This window comes from Ciconia boyciana, chromosome 6 (assembly GCF_034638445.1).
Source record: "Ciconia boyciana chromosome 6, ASM3463844v1, whole genome shotgun sequence".
Lineage (NCBI taxonomy): Eukaryota > Metazoa > Chordata > Aves > Ciconiiformes > Ciconiidae > Ciconia > Ciconia boyciana.
The window spans coordinates 55,301,358-55,321,096 of NC_132939.1; the positions used below are offsets into that span (position 1 = coordinate 55,301,358).

General features: G+C 43.9%; 1 long non-coding RNA gene across 1 annotated transcript; it reads right to left on the reverse strand.

Moving 5' to 3' along the window:
• Positions 1-1,362: 1,362 nt before the first annotated feature.
• LOC140653509 (uncharacterized) lies at positions 1,363-18,801 on the reverse strand. The gene is made up of 3 exons (XR_012043136.1): positions 18,763-18,801; positions 4,727-4,792; positions 1,363-1,430 (listed from the first exon to the last, which is right to left on the reverse strand). It is a non-coding gene; the product is annotated as an uncharacterized lncRNA (long non-coding RNA).
• Between the last annotated feature and the right edge of the window lie 938 nt (positions 18,802-19,739).

The window sequence follows — 19,739 nt, forward strand, 5'->3', positions numbered from 1 at the left end:
CTGCATTGTGCAACACAGAAAGCAAATTAAACTCCCATGTTTGCATTTTTGAGGCAAAGATGTTCCATGGCAAGCCTGGCATGCAAGGGCAGGGGCTTTCCTCTAGTTCTCATTATTTGTGACAAGCTCTGGTTGCATGTAAATAACTCCTGCACACCATAACGCTATTATCCAGTAGTGTCTTTTTCTTGCCTTTCTATATCATTGCCAAGTTTATTTACATGGCCCCTTGCTCTTCAGTTAACACCCTTCCAGACATACTATTTTCCTGCTCTATAATTATCAAGCCATTGTAAAGCTAAACTGGCAGACACTGTATTGTAATTCTGGCACTTTTAGCCTAATTGGGGATAACCACATCAAGGAAGATGGTCAGTGACAAATGAGCAGTTTTTTTCCCTGAAAGATAATAGGTAGCTGCTGCAATCATTTTTTTGACAGGTCAACATTTCTCTATCTTTTTGAATATATATTTCTACAAGGAGAAAGCTATTACTGATACACCACACAAGCATCTCCTGTCCATAAATCTATTTTTTTTATTATGGGAGAACTTTACAACTCAAGACAGTGAGGGCAGCTTTCTGCATTAATATCAGTAGACACATCCAGCAGGACCTGCAGCCTCTCTACCTGGTGAAGCAGGACCAAGCCCTGCTAGACAGCCTGTGGGCCACTAAAGGGTTCATGAAAGATCTTAATGGACAAACCAGAGAAACCACAGATTTTTTCTGGGCTCAGGAGAAACATATGATAGAAGCAATGTAAAAATCCAGGGCTGCTGTCCCTGGGATTAAAGTAGGTTTTTTACACTTTGAAAAATATTTCATCTCATTTGTGACATACAAGCCTTGGAAGTCATACAAGTCTCGTGAGATATTAAATACGTGATGCCATGTGGTGACAAGTGTACATTGCTGAGTGGAGGGTAACGGCAGCCATGTCCCCTGCTAGATATGTCCAGGCACACGTGTGGCATCCCAGAGGAGAGGTTTTCACCATGCAGCTTGCCCATACCAGGCTGTCCCACGAGGCAGCTGGCTTTCTTCTCTGTGGCTTCCTTATTAATTCCCTTAGTCAAAGACAAAAACTTTGGCAAGAAGCAGCTTATTTTGTACACTTTTTGGGGGGGAGGGTGTTGATGTGAGCACAGAACTCAACGCTGGGAGGTGCAGTGCAAACATCTACCCTGACCTACCCAGCAGCCAAGCCACCACAGATCCCCATGGGGCTGTCAGAAGAGACTTCAGATCCTCCAGAAACTGCATGTGACTCCACAACAGCCACTGGCATGCTAGAGACCTGCTCCTCACAAGTCTCCCTTCTCGCCTCAGGCCAGCTTGAAAACCCCTTCGGTCTGTGGGAAGGTACTCCAGGAACCCAAAGCGCTCTCAATAAGCCGCTCTTTCATTTCACTGTTGTCTTGGTATCTAGGGCAGCACAAGAATAAAAGGACTCAAATCTTTTATAGGCTTTTAATCCAAGGGTTTCAATCTACACATTTGTAGCTCTCAAATATGTTGCTTCTCCACCTCCAAATTTCTGCATAATCCATCCATCCATTACACCCGATACCAAATGTTTTGCCTTGTCATCTCCTTGTAAATAGAGGGTGTCAAATACATGGCCAGCTCATTGGACACAGCTAGGGAAATAGTTTAATCTTCCCAGTGGAGTAATTAAAGAAATCATCCCAACTAGCCGGTCAACTCTAGCCACACACCTAATCATCACGGCTGGAAGCAGGAGGCTTGCGATACACATGCATTGGGAAGGGGAAGGACATGCAGGACGTGTGGTCATACATGGAGAATTCATGTCTTTGGCAGCTGTGTTCCCAAGGATCCAACCGTGGGACTCAGTCTGAGAAAAGTGGCCCTAAATACTGGAAAGATGTTAAAAAGCCTGTGATGGGCTCTCCTGCTAACTGCTTCAGGAAAGGCAAATCCTTGAGTTCAGCTGGGATTGTGTACATTTTGTCCACAGTTGATAAAATTGCTACCGTGTTTTGGGCAGTAATGCTCCAGCTGCAGTCACAAGCAAGGAGCCTTGCCCGTCCAAATGAGAAGAAAGTTATCCATGAAAGCAAGAACTACTTTTTTGCAAGTATTTGTCTACTATTTTTCAAAACATACGGTACTGATTGTATCCTATCACATACCTGTTACAAACTCTGAGCAAAAAGGATCTGATAACCCAGAGACTGGAGACTCCTCTTTTCCTCATTTTCTTGAAGAAGTTTCTTTTTGCCCTACTTAGTTTTGTGCTGCATGATAACAAAAAAATCTCCAAAACAAAATAGTCTGTTGTGACAATACTCTAACTCAATAAGAAGTCTGGAATTTAATTAAAATATCTTATTTCAGTCCTTCTATGTACAAGCTAGCAATCCTTGAACTTTTGATGAACTAAAAGGCTTTTTTGAGGAGCCTGGCAGTTTGGTAGAAGAAAGAATGGAGATCAGTAAACCTGGGAAGTGCAATGGCATCATGGTTCTTGCTGCTGTCTTCAACTCTTTAAGGGAGGACGAGAAAAGGAACTTGATCAACAGTGAGAGACAACGCTCATTTTTGCTGTGTCCCTTGGTGGCAATGGAGGAATTGTTTCTTTTCTTGCCTTTTTTTCTTTAGTCCTTAATGGACTTCCTCATTTTTCTTCTTCATCCCCATAGGGAAGAATATTCCTTTTCCTTTCTGTTTTATTTCCATTTGCCTCACAAAAAGAATGCCTCTTAGAAGAGGAAACTACACCAAAACTGTTCATCCTAATGTGCTTTGAGCATGGTTCCATGTTTATAGATGAGACTTAGCTGTGCTTCTGTTAGGTGCTTTAATTAAGCCAAAGTGCAAAGTCCCACCATACCCAGTAGAAACCTTTGGCTTGGAAGCGTGACTGGAGCCATCAAGGGAAACAAAGAATTCAGTGGAACGAGGTAGTCAGTGCACTAATTAGTGTCCAACAGCTGCATCAGAGGTTTGAAAAAGGTAATATTGAGCCTGCAGCTGAAAGGACATGAGATGTTCTTTCCTTCATGCTCAGCCACATGTACCTGTCCCTCGCTGTGTTCACAGCAGGACTTGAGGGGGTGAGGTCAGTTGGACGGGGGAGTTGATCTGGCTGACAACTAACCCTAAGGGAAAGGACAGGAAAATCCAATACAAGCAGTATGTCTCTGGGATGAGGAGGAGGGAGTGGCTGGTTGTAAAATTACACCCAGGTATATGGAAAATAACATTTTAAAAACCTGATCTATGATTATTTAATGCTGTGCATCAGCAGAATATCCTGTTAGCAGAGAATAAATTCACTCCAGAGTTCTCCTGTCTCAGTCCACCAGAAAATTTGTATTTTTAAGTTCCCAAACTCAAACATAAACATGTTTCTTCGAAGGGTGAAGTCTGCTTGGAATTTATAATACGTGTTCTTGTATTCTGGGTTCTGATATTTATTTTAACTTTCTGGAGCACCAGAAGAAAAAGGTTCATTTATCAAATGAGTTGGTGCATTTCAGCAGGAGAAAGCTGCTTCCATAGGGGTGTCTGTCTGCTGCTGTTAGGAGGAGAAGGGCAGTAGGTCTCAAAACCCAGGGAGTTTTGTCTGTTTATACTAGAGGTCTCAATTAGGTCAGTGTACCTCGTTTGCCAAAACAGGCTGCAATGAGATTTCCAAGCTGACATTGCTAAAATGTAACAGAAAGAAAAATTATCTGACTTGTGAACTGAAATGAGGCTTTTGATAACTGCAGAACTAGAATACATCCTATTCATCAGTGACATTCAGATGGGCCACTGCGTAAAACACGTCAGCATCACTGGTTAGACATCTGCCAGAGAAAGGCAAGCAAACCTCAGAGGAGAAGACATTCTTCAATCAGCAGGGCTCATAACGCTCCCCGTGGAAGCTGCTCCGTTACAAACAGCTCTGTTTCCTCTACCGAAGGTGTGGTGGAAACATCTCATTTCTATTTAGATGATCAGACAATCATTTCTTTGCAAACTGAAGTGTGGTATAAAACATTCAGACTGAGGTCTTTAAGAAGCTATACATTTTCTTAGACAGTTTTTAATTTTAGACCTCTGAGTGTTGTTACTGTCCAGCCAGAGCTTGCTAGCACTTTGGGAGTGCCAGTTTCCTTAGTGTTTGAAGTGACAGCTACATGAACTGTGACATTTTAAAAGCATGATGTCTGCTAGGCATGTCTCAAAAGTTGTATGTGTTTGTTAAGCCCATAAATCTGTATGTTCACTTGTTGCATTAGTTTTAAATTCAGATTCCAACATTTGCTTCTTTTTGCCAAAAAAATTGTATATGCCAGTGTTTAATATTTCACTGTAAATTTATTATAACTGGAAGAACTCATGTAGTGTAACACTCTCAGACAGAGGGGGTGTCTACACTGCAACACGAAGGTGTGACTGCAACTTGAGCAGACAGCGGAGCTAGCTTTCATCTGGCTTGCTGGGTACTGATAACAGTGCAGTCATGGCAGCAGAAGGCTGAACAACCCATCGAGAGCCGTGTGCCTCGCTGTGGTTTCCAAACACTCTGAGGTTGCTAGTTTCAAGCTAGGGTGGTCCCCTTGGGTTTCTGATATGGATGGACAAGTGGACAAGGAGACTATACTTGAAAAAGGTACTTTTCGTAGAAATTATGCCAGTGGCTATTATAGCTGTCAGATGAATGAGTCCAGAGTTTGAAAAAAATGCCAGAAACCAAGAGTTCTTACCTGCTTTTCCTTAGACCTAGGCTCTTCAAGGATAAGGGCAAGTTCCTCTTGAAGGTTAATAAATGGCTGAAATAAAAGGTATTCAAAAATCCATGTGAAAGTGAACAGAAGAAAGGTCCCCCAAGGACTGCGAGAACCAAAACAGGTGCAACCTCCTGGCCAAGGAGCTTCCAAGCCACAGACTGGCCTAATATGGAAAATACATACAGAAAATATCGCAGTATAAGACCTGGTTCTTTCCCTAAGCATCCACAAGCCACTATCAGAGAGACAGGACTGTGGGCAAGATGCACTTCTGGTCTGATCCAATATGGCCATAGTTTCATTCTTGTCGAAAAGCTAGAAGAACCATTTTTCATTTCCCCAGTGGAGAGAAAATACCCACAAGGAGTTGTCTCAAGGAGTTGTTCCTGGATTTGTGCTCCTTAAGCAGGCTCAAAAACTGTTTAGGAAATAGAACTGGGTCTCATTGCAGTTTGTCCTCTGAAAGTATCAGCTCTGGGATTCACAGTGGTCTAAAGAGCAAACATGATCTTAGAGTTAGCACAACCACGGTCCTCGCCTCCCTGCTGTGTAAATGCACGGTGCCCCCACGTCATGAATCCCTGATGCTGTTTTGGCTGCTCAGTCTCTAGCAGGATGCAGCAGAATTGCAAAACGGAAAGGCAACAAGCGTATTGGAGAAAAGTCCATTGAGGGCAGTAAAAGACAAGGATGTATTGAACTTTCATACATGGAACCAGTCAGTGGAAAACGTACTTTGAAAAGGAATTACTAAGTGTGTTGGGGGTGGAGAGGATAAGGAGATACAGTAGAAATGTGTAAAATCACAAATGCTACAGAGAAAGTAGAAAGTGAAAGCTTAGATTTGTTGCAAGGGCAAGGAGAAAAGGAAGTCAAACCTACTGCTTTGGGGACAGGGTGCAAAACAGAGATAAATATTTCCAAGCCTCAGTGTCTCTTGCTGAGCCCATCTGACAAGAGGTGCTTCAGCTCTTCTTTGGAAGAGGGGAGTAAGGGAGCAACCAGAGGCTCTGAGATGTCTCAGGATCTGCTGGATGACAAGCTGGGAGGAGGTAGGAGACAGAAGGTGTAAGAGATGCCCCTGGGGCCATAACAACTTGTGGAAATGACTGGTCACTCTTGTCCACCCCATGGGAGCAGGCCAAGCAAGCTCAGAACAACCAAAAGGAGGCACCTTCTCACCCAGGGTGTAATTACAATATTGGATGTCATTGCCACAGCATGTAGTGGAGGCCAAAATATAAATAGGGTTCAAGAAGGAATAAAAAACTTCAGTGGCTATTAAGCCCTGTGGTGGGGATGCAGCGTCAAGCTCCAGGAGTCCACAAGACATGAAGTGCCACAATCAGATGTTCTACAAGGAAGGATAACTCTATGCTTATTCCATTGCTTATATTCTTTCCTCAGACACCTATAGACCACTGCCAAGGTGCATCTTGGGCAGGGTGGCCTTTCAGTCTGACCTGTTCTGACAGTTTTATCTCACACCCTTATGTAGTTCACTCCCTAAACAGACTGGCTTCCTCTTATATGTATTTTTTAATTTCTAATGAACAACTTGCCAGTGAGATGAACTGACAATGAATCATTCAAATAATGGCAATCTACAAGAGTGACAGGTCTGGGATCAAATAAGATATATTTTTAAAATGAGTTGAACAAGCAATTATTTCCTGGAGCACAGTAGGAACCAGGGCGAGTGCTGCTCTTTTAGCTCTAGAGCACAACGTCTGCAATACTGAATATTTAATGAGAAACATGTTTGCCAGAGTGGATCAGACCAGTGCTCTACTGTCTTCATCAGTACCTATTCCCAGAGGCTTCACAGGAAGGTGCAAGACATCCCATAATAGACCACTAGGAAATAATTTATCCATAAGAAAACCATCTCCTTAACTCATTTTGGTTAATGATGTCCTCGCTACTTTGAAGGCTGATACCTTTTCCACTTTGGACCTCTTATTATTCATATAAATTCCTAACCCTGCAGAGCGGTTGGCCTCAGTAATACTTCCTGGCAGAAAGTTCTACAGGTTAATTATGTGTTAATTATTTCCCAAGTTCCCTTTAAAAAACCTGCATCCAAGGCAAAGAAAATCCTCACCTCCCTTTGGTTTCAGTAGACTCAGGGGCTCTCAGACCTTGGCAGCTGGGGGTGGCATTGACAAGGTGGTAGGGAAGCCAGCTATGCATGTAGTTTGCGTTAAATAGAGCATACCCCAGCTGCCCCCATTTTTGATAGAGATCTGAGAGCTGCAGAGATTTAAGGTTCCCCGCAGTGATCCATCATGACTTGAGATGCAAACAGAGCTGCATTCTGGGATGTGCAGCTCCCCATGGAGCATTTTTCCACGCCAACAAAGAAGCCATTGTGTGTGTGTGTGCGCATAGCAGAGGGGGAGGAGGTGAGCAGGAGTGAGCCACAGCACACAGACTGATATCCTCCAGAAGTATTAAGTGAACTTCTTCTATCTCACCACCGAAGTAAATTGCTAAATGCTTGCTGTGTCTGACATGAATGCACTGAGATGGTGCTTTGATCCGTGCCTCCGCGCGGGCTCAGTTTCACACCACACCTAGCCTGACCCAGCCACCGACTGCTCCTGAGAGCAGTGGCCCGGCTCTCCCTCTCCCACCCATCATCATCCATTTCTGACGCTTTCTTTGTGCTGGGATTGCGTGGCCGCAGACAGACACATCAGCTCATCAAGTGACCTGAGCATCAGGTCAGGAGTTGGCCCTGGTCATGCTCCATGGCTGGTGTGATGGAAGACATGGGTTGGGAGCGCACGGCCGGAGGTCTCGCAGTGGCTCGCAACCAGGGGAAGTGACGACTGGTGTCAGCCCATGCTTCCTCTGCCTTCAGCAGCCCTGCCTTCTCCCTTGTGTTGATGCCAGTGCTCCTGAAGTTACGCAGTAGGTCAGATGAGGAACCTGATCCAACTAAAAGCTGACATGACCATAAAACCGAAAAATACCCAAAGACAGGCTGCAGTGGGGATAGTTGCCTCACCCAGCTCAGCATGCAGCCTGCAAACATCACTGCTGGTGCTGGGGGAGGGGCAGGAACACAGCACTGGGAGGACGGGGAGGGCAGGAAAGCAAGGTTGGATGTCAATCTACACAGTGGTTAGCTCACAGGGACTGAAAAATCGTAAAGTTTTCGTCTTTTAGTCCGTACATTTGGGAAGCTCTAAACATGCTTCCGGCAGAGCCAGCAGCCCTGGGTGTGCGCAGCACGTTGCACACGGATGCCAGCCCACAGGCGAGGCCAAGCGCTGCCCAGCACAGGCTGTGCTCCTCCCGCCTGCGCTGCCTGGTCGAAGGGGCAGGACGCGAAGGGGAACGTGAGACCCAGCCGGAGTCCACATAAAGGGACCCTTGCAAAGAAAACAGAAACGAACAGCACAGGGGGTTTCAGGGACATGATCAGAAGAGGACAAGGTGAGATAGAAGCAGATTTATCTTCCAGGGTACACAAGCTTTATCACAAGAGCTCTGAAACTTCATATGTTCACTGGGTCCCTCCCTCTGGGGACAGCAGCGGCGAGGACATGGCGGGACGTGATGCTTTATAGACGGGAGCCTCTAACCCAGGTCTGAGAGACCAAACAAATGCAATGTCCCTGCTAGACAGGATGGACGTTTTTTGCAGACCAGAACACCAAAGCTATTAGCCGTGCTTAATGTCACCAATGTTTCAGTCTTATCTTAATGGATAGGAGGGCCCTATTTTTAGAATAAGTCAAGAATCTAAGAAGATCAGCTCAAACAACAGTTTCCTCCAGCATTCAGATTACAGTGCTCTGACTTTGAGGAAAGAGAATAAACGTGGAGATCACAATTTCAAAATAGAAACAAATGAACAAGGATATTTTAGGATACAATTTTCACAGGTCACAGAGTGCTTGATGGATGTGGCTGAATGTCTGCTAGCATCAGAACTGCTGGCTCCTGACCCAGAAGCCATTTCCTTCCCTATTTCCAGACACAGAATATTTTTTTCCATATTCTTAGTGCTACATTAAGGAGGGCAGCACAAGGACAAGGACAGCTGGCTGTGCACCTACTGGAGCTTTCCTAGGGAAAGAAGAAAGGACAAATTCACCCATTCCAGCCTCAAAGACAAAGGGACAAAGTCTGAAAATTTGGCCTTCATTCTTTCCCTCTGTAAATGTTGGGGGTTTTAGCAGGCTAAAAATTATGGCAACTAAATACCTGGGGGAGAACAGTCATTAAGAACATTATAAGCACTTCTGCTACACCTTGGCATTAGTAGTGACTGCATTGTTTTCTTTAGAAGCTTCTGAGTGGCAGAAAAGTGGATATAAAAAAGAAGAAATAGCTAGAAATTGTACTATATTCAAGCAGACTGTAATAATGTTAAATACCATTTTAAAGCCCCTAAACTACTTTAAAAACAACAAAAAAGGGACTGATTTACAACCTGCTTCACAGCTGAAGGGTGGAGTCCAGTAGAAGTATTTGCCTTTGGATATGCTAGTAAAATAACAAACCTATATTAATCCAGCCTTGAACATAACTGCCAACATTTTGAGTGTATCTGTCTGTTAACAGTATAGCAAAGCAGTCAAAACAGACTTTGTTTTAAAAAGGAATAAAAAGATGAAGGCACCACTAAGACAGAAGCCAGTTATTCATGATAATGCCTTTTGCAGCAGTGCGTCGCATCAGAAGCTGTGGAGCTGGTTGTTTTCTTTGTTTTGTCATCAGATGGCTTGACGTGCCAGTCATATATGAGCAAGTTATATACACATATATATAGCGTGTATATATATATACAAACTAAAGATTAAATCAGTGAACTTTTTTACCTGGGGAAGAAGAATGAAGTATAGATACACACTCCAATGCACAAAAATCATATTTTGGTCTTGTTTCAGGGGCACAGTGGTAGAATAAGGTCACCTACCATGTACCCTCGTTGGTAGCCCAATATCATTAGCTAATGGGCATTAGGCAGGAAAGCAACTATCTTCAAAGTCATTGAATTTAATAAGCATGTTTGAAGTACTACATGGTGGAGCACAATCGTCATAGGGCAGCACAAGAAAAAGGGGGAAGAGTTACCTAGTACCAGCAAGCCCTCGTGTTACACTCCCTGAAGGAAGACGCGAACTGCAGGAGCGATGCGGCTGAGCGACAGAATGGCTCGGCAACGTCTCTCTGTGAAACTCAGCTGATCAGATCATGGTGCTAACAGGCTTGCTCAAAATTGCTAACAGCTTGGTGGTTATTCACACCACACAGACTATTACAGGGACCAAGCTGAGATGTCTCTTATGGAAACCATTATAGAGCAAACCGTTGGGCCCTATCTTCTCTGTGTAAATGAACAGAGCTCAACTGAGTCAGCAGAGGTTCCCCTTTTTATGAGTGGCCCCCCTGCTTTGAAACCTCCAAACATGCCAAAACTGTCACCTTTGAGGGCTGAGTGATCAAGGTTTGCTCTTTGCATCCAAAACAATTCTTTCGGCAAGTCCTTGAACACAGGTAAAGTAAAACAAAGTAATTGAAACATTCCAATCCATGCTTAAAAGAAAATTAAATGATAAAAAAGACAGACTTACAGGAAGGGAAAGGTTTGTGCTTGATTCTTAGTGCCAAAGTCTTCCTCAGTGAGAAGTTTAACTTTTGCCTATTTGGCATATAGTTGCAGACAGCACGGTGGAGACTCAGGCCTGCCCCAAAACTAATACCTGGCAGCTCACACAAGACAAGGGATAGGAGGAAAATACCTTTCCTGTGGTGCATTGGGGCCCCCACCATCGCTACTCATTCGTAATAAATAATAGCATCCAAAGATATCAATGATAGCTTTTCACTGTCCAAGATACTCTACAAACATGAGTGAAGAAACTTTCCCTGCTCAAGGTAACTTCAAACACAGAAAGCAGAAGTCTAAGGGCATAAGCACATGCAACTATAAAATAAAAATATGTTTTATAGCAAACAGCTGACCTACACACCTGTTCCAAAAAGGACTTGGTGGACATCCCACATTGTCCATGGCCCAATAGCTACATTTTAGGTTGAAGACGACTGCTATCACCATGCTTTTGCTTTGCTTCATAGTACAGAGAAGCAGCCCTCCACCTTAGTACCATTTTCCAGTCAGCCTTCTGCTGGTACATCCACATTGAAGTCAAGATGACACTGGCACCCCAGCTAGCTAGCTCAGACAGCTCCAAAATGACAGCTCTCATTTTAATGAGGAAACTTTATAATGATGTGGTAACTAATCTGTGACTTGGGCTCCTGGGTGCTCTCCTCATGTAAAGCAAAAAACGTGCTGTTGAGCTCCTGACAAGATTGAAGCCAATGGGACTCTCACCATCAGCATCAAAGAATCAGGATTTCAATCCATGCTCTAGCTCAGTCTGTATCCTTGTCTGGGCAAATCACAATGAACCATTTAACTATTTATTGCTCTTGAGAGAGTTACTTATTTCCCTCTGTGTTTGTTTTCTCCTCTGACAGGGATAACACTCAGAGCTTTAGAAACCATAATTAGCAAGTTTTGAAGGCACTTTGAGATCTTGAGATAACAGCACACTACAGGTGCACAGTGTATTTATTCTTAACACTTCAGGCCAGTGGTCCCTGACCAAGGAGCTGCAAAGCCATAGCTTACCGAAATAGGTCGCAAGTCCAGGGGAAGTGCAAATGGCAAATTAGTGCTCAGAAGGAGAAACCGTGACATGAACGCAGAAGTGGTATTGGGAGTGAGGTCACAAATCTGGTAGTGAAACCAGAAGACAGGTCCATCAGCTTTGCTAGTTCCAGAACAGCTTAAAAAAGCATGCTTTGTACTGATAAATATGTTTCCACTCAAGGCTAAAATGCAAAGTCTCACAGACCTGTTTTTCTGTTGAGCTCTCCCTCAAGAACAACAACAGAAAGTTCCACCTATGCCAGTGATCTACTCAATTAGATTTTACTTCAATATGTGTTAAGAGATTGGAACAAGATTTTAAACAAATGTTTACCCCAAAAAAAGCCTTAACAGACTCAAACCTATGCTCGCCAGGGGTATACATAATCTGAATAATAATAATAAAAAACCTCTGGGACATACTGTGAACATCAGATTGGCTACAAGCTTTACTGCATGGAAAACTTCCCAGCAGGTGGTTGTAATCCTTCTAGAAAGGATCAGGGCTGGATCAGCAGCGCCTGGGCAAGTTAGGTGCCCATCTCTTATTGGATTTACACTGTGATAATCTAAGCACGAAACTGTTGCTTCTTGGGTTACTTCATTAAAAAGCTGAAATTTTGGTTCATCATGCCGTGTCTAATCTAAGCACTTGGCTTGCAGTTTATTTTCTGGGTTTATCGATGGTAAATGACCATTGTCTTCAACTTTTCCAAAGCTTACTGGTTCTTCCTGGGCATTGGACTCTCTCTTCATCCTAAAAAGCATTTTTAATTTTTCAGGAACATTATGTTCTGGAAAATGTTTTTCAAAGGGCAATAAAAAAAAATCCCCCCCCAAAGGGCTTTCATTTGTCAAATATAATTTATGCCCACATAAGATTCATTCCTTAAAATAAATACTGAAACCTCAGAGAAAATCTTTGTGCGGGGTTTGCAAAGGAAAAAAGTGCGGTGTAAATGGGAGCGGTGGTTCGCTGCAGCCTGAGCCCCGCTGGTATCCTCGGCGAGCAGAGCAGCAGACCAGGGTTTTACTGGCCTCTGTTGTGTCTGTTGAACTGTTGCTCCGTCTTTAGTGAAATCTCAAGCAACAGAAATCCTCTATTAAAACCACCTGCGCGGCTTTGTCAGCCGAGCTCCGTGCTGTCAAGTAACTTAGCTTCTTAAGCCAATACAAGTCATTAAGAAGGAGGTGAATTAGAGATTTAGACGTTGCCGATAGTAACTATCTCTGATCAATTGATATCTTCCTCTGATAAAGCGGTGCTCCACGGCCAACCCCCTCCCCTGCCTCATCCGCGCAGACCCCGACCACTGGATCTAATTACGGGTGAGGAACACCAGGCCCTCGTCAGCGCTGAAAGGCCATCAGTAGGCCTATCCATTAATAACTCTCCTGTGCGCTGTACATTGTAATTGTCAGACTGCAATTTACAGTAATCCTCCAATGCAAAAACTTAAATAGCTGCAGCTGATTTGAAATTCATACAACCAGTTGAAAGAGAGAAAAACAAGATGCACGGGTTAAAAGGCCAAATTGTGCAAGTGTGTGCGCTGAGTGACAGACATTTTAGTACTAGCCTGGGACCATATTTTAAAAGGTCACTGAAAACTTTTGGCTTGGGCCCTCTGACAAACAATGAACTTTCCATATATTTATTTGCCATCTCTTTGTTTTTACAGCAAGCAGAATAAATGAGTTAAATGACGTTGTGCAGGTCTGCACATTGTCAGCACAGGTTATAAGTCATTATTAAACTCCATCAAATCAGACCAAACCCGGTCTAGGCAATGAGACTAAAAGTTATTTGCATTCCTTCTGTCATAAAAAATCATATCCCCTTACCCAAGACTTTCGTTTCTTTATTAAATGCAGCCACAAGAGTATTTCAGGTCTGGCGATGTGAGCTCAGGAAAACCTACTCTGTATAACTCAGTGTAACAGCTTAGAACCGATTCCACTAAAATGTCCCAGTTGAGTGTATCTGGGCACTCAATCAAGACACACATATTACTTTTAAATAAGATTAGCCTTTATATTTTGCTGCTTAAGTTAAAACTTTTCATGTCATTCTCTCATTTTATGTAAACTCCAACATAATTCTGTTTTAGAGAATACTTCAAACAAATTAAAACCCTCAACTTGAACGTGTCTAGCAAAACTTGCCTAATGGCATAGCAAGCTGTTTGGTGACACTAAAACACTTTTAAATAAGATGAATTTTCCCTGCGTTGCCCTGGCTTTGTAATTACTGCTGCTGAACAGCATACGCCTTTGGTTACAATGGCAAAAGCAGCGGCTTGCGCTCTGAAACTTATTTGACAAATAACTTATAAGTGACCTGCAACATCTGTTTAAAAAATTGTCCTTTGGTATCTGCCTCAAGTCGAGTTCAGCATTAATTATGAAATGCAAACATATCATCTGGGGCCAAGGGCAGCTTTTACACATACACAAGGCACAGTGTGGGGAGGGGGGTGGGCTGCAAACGCCTTCCTTGCGCCAGTCAAGTGGAAAGAAAATGTTTAAGTAAACCTCCATCCGAGCTACTAGTTTGTAACGTCGCGCTAGTGAGACCCAGCTACGCTCAACGATGGGCCTGATCCCGGCGGTGCTGAGCTCCCGGGCACTCAGGGAGGCACGAGCCACGGTGCGACGGGGCTTGGAGAGGCGGCCAGTGATGCCCAGCATCTTCAGCCACCCTGGACGTCAGCTGGAGCCGTAGGAGCACAGCACGTCCGAAACAGGGCCCTGAGCCTCACTCATCTGGAAGGTGCCACCAACGGCTACAGAGATGCGTAAGTCATGGCAAACCCCCCTGAGCTGCAAGCGCCTACGTGAAAAGCAAAGGGCTCCACACCCCAAAGAGCACCGGTGATAGGCTTTAATAAAACTAATGGCAGCCCAATTTACACTCACAAAATCCTATAGTGATGGAGAAGAGGTGTTCTTCAGTCGCTAACTTTTACAACCTTTACCCGGCCCTACCCTTAGATTGTTTACTGCTGGGCTGCTTGGTGTAATGTCAGCTCAGGATGAGATTCAGCTCGTCATACAAAAGCAGATGGAAGAGTGAAATAGAGCACTTCTCCCTCCTTCAGAGAAGGTAAACTTTTTTTCAAGGTCTTATAAGTCTTTTTTATGTGGAAATCAGTAAAGAATAAAAATAAGAAATTCTGACCCTATGTAATCCTGAATTACATTATTTTGGATTTGATTTAAAAACTATCCAGCAAGGCTTGATTCAAATAACATGTGCAGTACAGATATCCCTTCACATCAATAAATATTAATAGTATAACTATTGAATATAAACTTTTAGAGAACTATTTCATTATTGCAATCAAAATAAACTGCTTCTAACCGATATGGAAGCACATGTAAAATACACTTGGACAATACCAAAACCATTGATTTCTGCAGCTTTAAAAGATATTCGCTTGTAAGAGATCAAAGACAGATCTAAAAGTTTACTTCTGCAGATCTCTTTGCGCTGCTTTTTCAGTTTACCTTCTTATACATGAACTTAATCAGCAACCAAGCTCAGCCATCAAGCGATAACATTTCTGCAGCTAATTGTGGCATATTGGAGTCTAGTAAGGAATATTATTAAACTGTCCTATAATTCACATTTTGTGTGAAAAACTGGGACTTGAAAAACACCTGCCCAAACAATTCATAAACACACTGCACAGCAAATACCTATGGTAATTCACTGGATTTACAACCGTCATGTTATATTAAACATACAGTATCAAAATTTATCACCCATTACACAGATTCCTGTTTTAATAATATCTTGTACTTGTACAATAGCACCTTCTCTCCCAAAGGGTCCCGAAGCACTTTAAAATCATACATACAGGAATTGCTTCATTCGCTGTGGAAATACAGCTGCCTCTGGGTGGAGCGGGGGTTAGGGGAGGAGAGTAATTGTGCACAGTGGTTATAAACACTGACAGTCGAGAGAGATGGTTGGGGATGGGGAGCAGAGAAAATTATATCAAAGTCTCAGGAGAATAATATAAAAGGCATAACCCCACTCGCAGGCGAGGGAGGTGCGTAGGCGGCCGTGGCAGGACATGCGCTGAGTCGGGGTATCCTTGCGGTAACCGTCACCAGGGAGCAGTCCTGACCGTGGGGCCAAGCTGCAGCCTTTGGCTCCAGCCCTCAGGCAGTGGGTCAGGGAATGGGGTGAGCCTCCCTGTGGTGCAGCCCCTGGCTGCTGAGGGAGTTGAGCCAAAGGCTCCATCTCCAGTGTCGTCATGCTGCATTGCTCGGATTCCCCAAAGATAACCCCAGCGGCGCTTCCAGAAAACCACGGGACAATGGGAACCCGCTGACCAGAGACCCCTTTGGGGGGCAGCTGGGTGAAATTGTCCAAAAATAATGCAACACTAGAGAAAAATCAGGCAGATGCATGGATTTATGGCTAGGCTATTGACCCAGTTAGAACTTGGCCGTCAAAGACTGCTGTTACCTACACCACTGAAAAATGTTTGTGTTCCTCAGTTGACTGCAGTCGGACCTTCATCTGCTTCTTCATACTTGCCATAGTTGCCAAAGTAGTCTCCTGTGGCTTCACGTCAGCCCCAAATCTCTCCAGTCTGGTCTCACTCAGGACCTTCTCAGAACCTCTTTGATCACAGTGAGGAATCAACTTCTGAACATCAGGTTAGATTTAGCTTTACAAGAAAATCAGTTGAAAGCTTAAAACTGTCCCCTGAAAATCACCACCGATGGGCTTACTCCTGCCTATTAGACTTCAACCAGACAACTGAAACCCTAAGCTGCAATTGCTTCTCTCTAGTTTGAGACGTGTTATCTTGGTGAAGGCTCAGGGCAGAGATGCTTTTTCAAAAAAGACAGAAGACTGTGCCAATGTAGGGGATGAGCAAATGTAGCTCTCCATGTGAGCAATCACAACAAGGTGAAAAAACAGCAGGGGATTTTAAGCTGAGTGATGCCAGAAGGACACAACTACAGTCTTATCTCTAACAGCAAAACCAGTTTCCCACCTATCAAACACAACCCTACCGTGCCTGCTGTCTGTGGCATGGCTGGCACAGAAACTGTACCTTTACTGTTGGCACAGCGGAGAGACCACAGCTCTTCTCACCACAAGCCTGCTTTGGAAGCAAAGCGGAGTTTACGCTATTGCAGTTAAGACATGGAGTCCTCACAGGGGTGACCTGCAAAGAGTCATAAGCTCTAAACTGTTGCAGGAGGAGGCAACGTTCAGGGCAAGATGGCCCCTGGACCACAGGACTTGTTTTGGACCTCAGAGAACTAAGTTCAGGGATACTTGAGGCTTCAACTTTGTTGGAAGTGGCAAAAACTGCTAAGTGACTTCTGCAGTACCTGGCAGCCAAGCTCGTCCTCTGCTTCTTGTAAGGCTCTGCTTCAGTTGGTGTCTTCTTCTCAGTCCCTCCCACGTGTTCCACTGTCATCTTAAAACCTGATGCTGGAATAAGTGAACTTTGGCTCTGCCCGTTTCCACCATTGCCCAGCACTCCTCCATGATGCTCACCCCTTTCTGGGGAGCTGATTTAAGAGCCGAGTTGCCCAGGTCTGTTCCCTTTCCTCTCTATATTTGAGGTGTCTCTGCATCTTGGCATTTCTTCCAAAATATTTCCAGCCTACAGCTTTCTCTATTTGTTGATATATCTCAGGTGCTTATGCAGGTTCCCCATCACTCCTTGCCTCAGTCACTGCTGTTTCTGGGATTTTCTGACACACATCAACACACCATATCCTATACAAAAAGCAGCTGCTATATATCTAGCATAGATTATATACTCATGTTTAGTTTAGTTCCTACAGCCCATGTGTCATAGGCTCTGTTATGATTTATTTAGCTGCTGCATTAAGTAACCCTTCACCTTACCTAAACTGCCAATAAACCAACATTACTTTACAAGAAATCTTCCACAGAGGTTGCCGTATGGTTATTTTACACTAATTCAGTGGCTTGCAACCAAACATTAAGTAAAATAAGGAGTACCCTTGCAATGCACATGGATGTGTGCTTGATTCAGCTCTGCAAGGTGCGTCAGGAAGTTCTGAATCGCCCTTCTCCTCTGCCTTGCTGTACCTGCTTGGGACAGCAGCACTCTTTGGGAATTTAGCCCTCCACAGCAGGCAGTGCTTGGTGCTCAGTGCAGGAACCCTTCTAGCTGATGCATTCCACAGAAAGGGCAACTTTTTAAAGACCAGCAAAGGCATTTAGTCGAGGAAAAAATGGTTACTACATCTCCCACCTTCCCATCTCCACCACCAGCAACTTCAACACCGTTGCTGAGGCTGAGTCCTGGGAACTTTTGCCTTTAAGTGAGCTTTTTGCTGGCACAGCCCTGCACAGCAGCCAGTTGGCGAGACAAGGAGTACGGCTGCCTGTGCCATGCTTGTTTGTATAATGAGATCTCTTTTGCCTGGAGCACATGTACTATGTAAAGCTGGGAGGAAGGTGATGAGTGTTGCTGGCAGGAACATAATGCCCTGCTATTCCAGCTAGAATCACCCTGAAAGCAATAATTTCTTAAGTTAAAATTGGTGCTGCAAAATACTATTAATTGCTATAGATGTGTGAGAATAGTGCAGATCTTAGCTATCAAGATACTGAGGCTTGACTGAATGCAGGGAGGGTTTTGTTCTGACACCAGGGTCTTGCCTAAATTCAGGAGACTGGAGAGTGAATACATGAAAGCAAAAAAGGCTGGTGTAGCCAGCTGTGGTATAAGAACATGGAAGCAGATATCTATGCTTAATGATATCTTGTGTTCACTGACGCTTGTGCTAACGCTAGTAGTTGTGCAATAGGCAACTCTTACAACCATTGCACTGCTCCTCTATGTTACTTAGATTCTCATTTATAAAACAAAGTTAAAAGCCTTACCCTAAAATTGATGGCAAAACGCCACTCAAGTACTTCTGTGGAAACTACTTTCTTAAAGGAATATATAGTTGAAGACTGGACTGGTGATCCCAGATTCCCCTCCTGTAGCTCAGTGCTTCAAAGTTAGGTGAGTGAAGTCTGCAAACCTGGCATCATTTTATTACAAACGCTGGAACAGCTGCAACAGTTCATACTCACTCCCCTGCTTCAGGCCAACTGGCAATAAAAAGGGGATCATCCTCACCTTGGCAAGAGATGAGCATGACCCTGGAGTAACTAGTGACTCACTGGCCGTCGTGCAGCTAGATGAAATCTCCTCCTTGCCCCATCGCTTTCCCTGAACGAACATTTCCAGCTTCAAGCTACAGTGTGGGATCCATCTTACCAGCTGACTGCCAGCCCTGGGTGGGGAGGAAGGGGCCTCTCTCTCATCCAACTCACCTCAGGCTGAAAGGGTGATCTAAGGGCAGGAAAACCGAACGGTGCCCTGCGGCTGCTGACGTGGCTCCACTGAAAGCAGAAGAAATGGGTGGGAGTTAGCCCAGATGCAGCTATCTGCAGAGCACATGCCTGAAGTTAGCTGAAGCATCCTAGATGTTAATAAAAGCTGTGAGGAAGATTGCCCTCATCCCTCCCCCCCTAAATCTTGCCCACCTGGCAAAAGAAAATGGAGCAAGCAATTGGATATTCACCATGATAGGTGGGCTATCTCAAAAGTAGGTAGCTGGCAAAAATGCCACCCTTTTTACTTAAGAGCCTCAAAAATAGAAACAAAACAGAAAAGGCTGCCTTTGCACATCACTGCATTTCTCAACTTTTACTTGACGTCTGGAATTTACACTTCTTATATCTGAAGGACTTTTGTGTTAAGTTCAGATACACACAAATTACAGAGCCCAAGTGGATGTCTTCCCAGTGACTTCGGTGGGAGCTGGACAGGAACCCGAAACTACAGGAAATTTTCAAGTTAACAGAAGAAAATTACTTCAATTTAAGAGTTAGCATGAGGTGTCCAATAAAATATATATATGTAAAAAAGTAATGTTAAAAAAAAGAATATAACCTAGGTACGTGGAGGTGGTTAAGCTGCAAAGTAAATGATACTGTTTTCATAACATATGGAAGGTCCTTGGTTATTTTACTCACCAAAATGAAAGTATTGTTCATGTTCTACAATAAGGAAGGACATAATCACAGCTATGAGAAAAATAAAACTCACTTACATGTCAGTGCTGCCTGTGTCCACTGACATGGGGATTTCCTCTAAGGAACAGATCCTGCACCTGGACTCTAGCAGAAGTGTTAAGGGAAGCCCAGCCAAGTACCAAATCTGCTCCACTTTTTCTGGACTTGAAGTTATGATTAGCTTTGTTACTACCCCTTTTCAGGGCAAGCATATTCAAAAACTTATTCCCCCT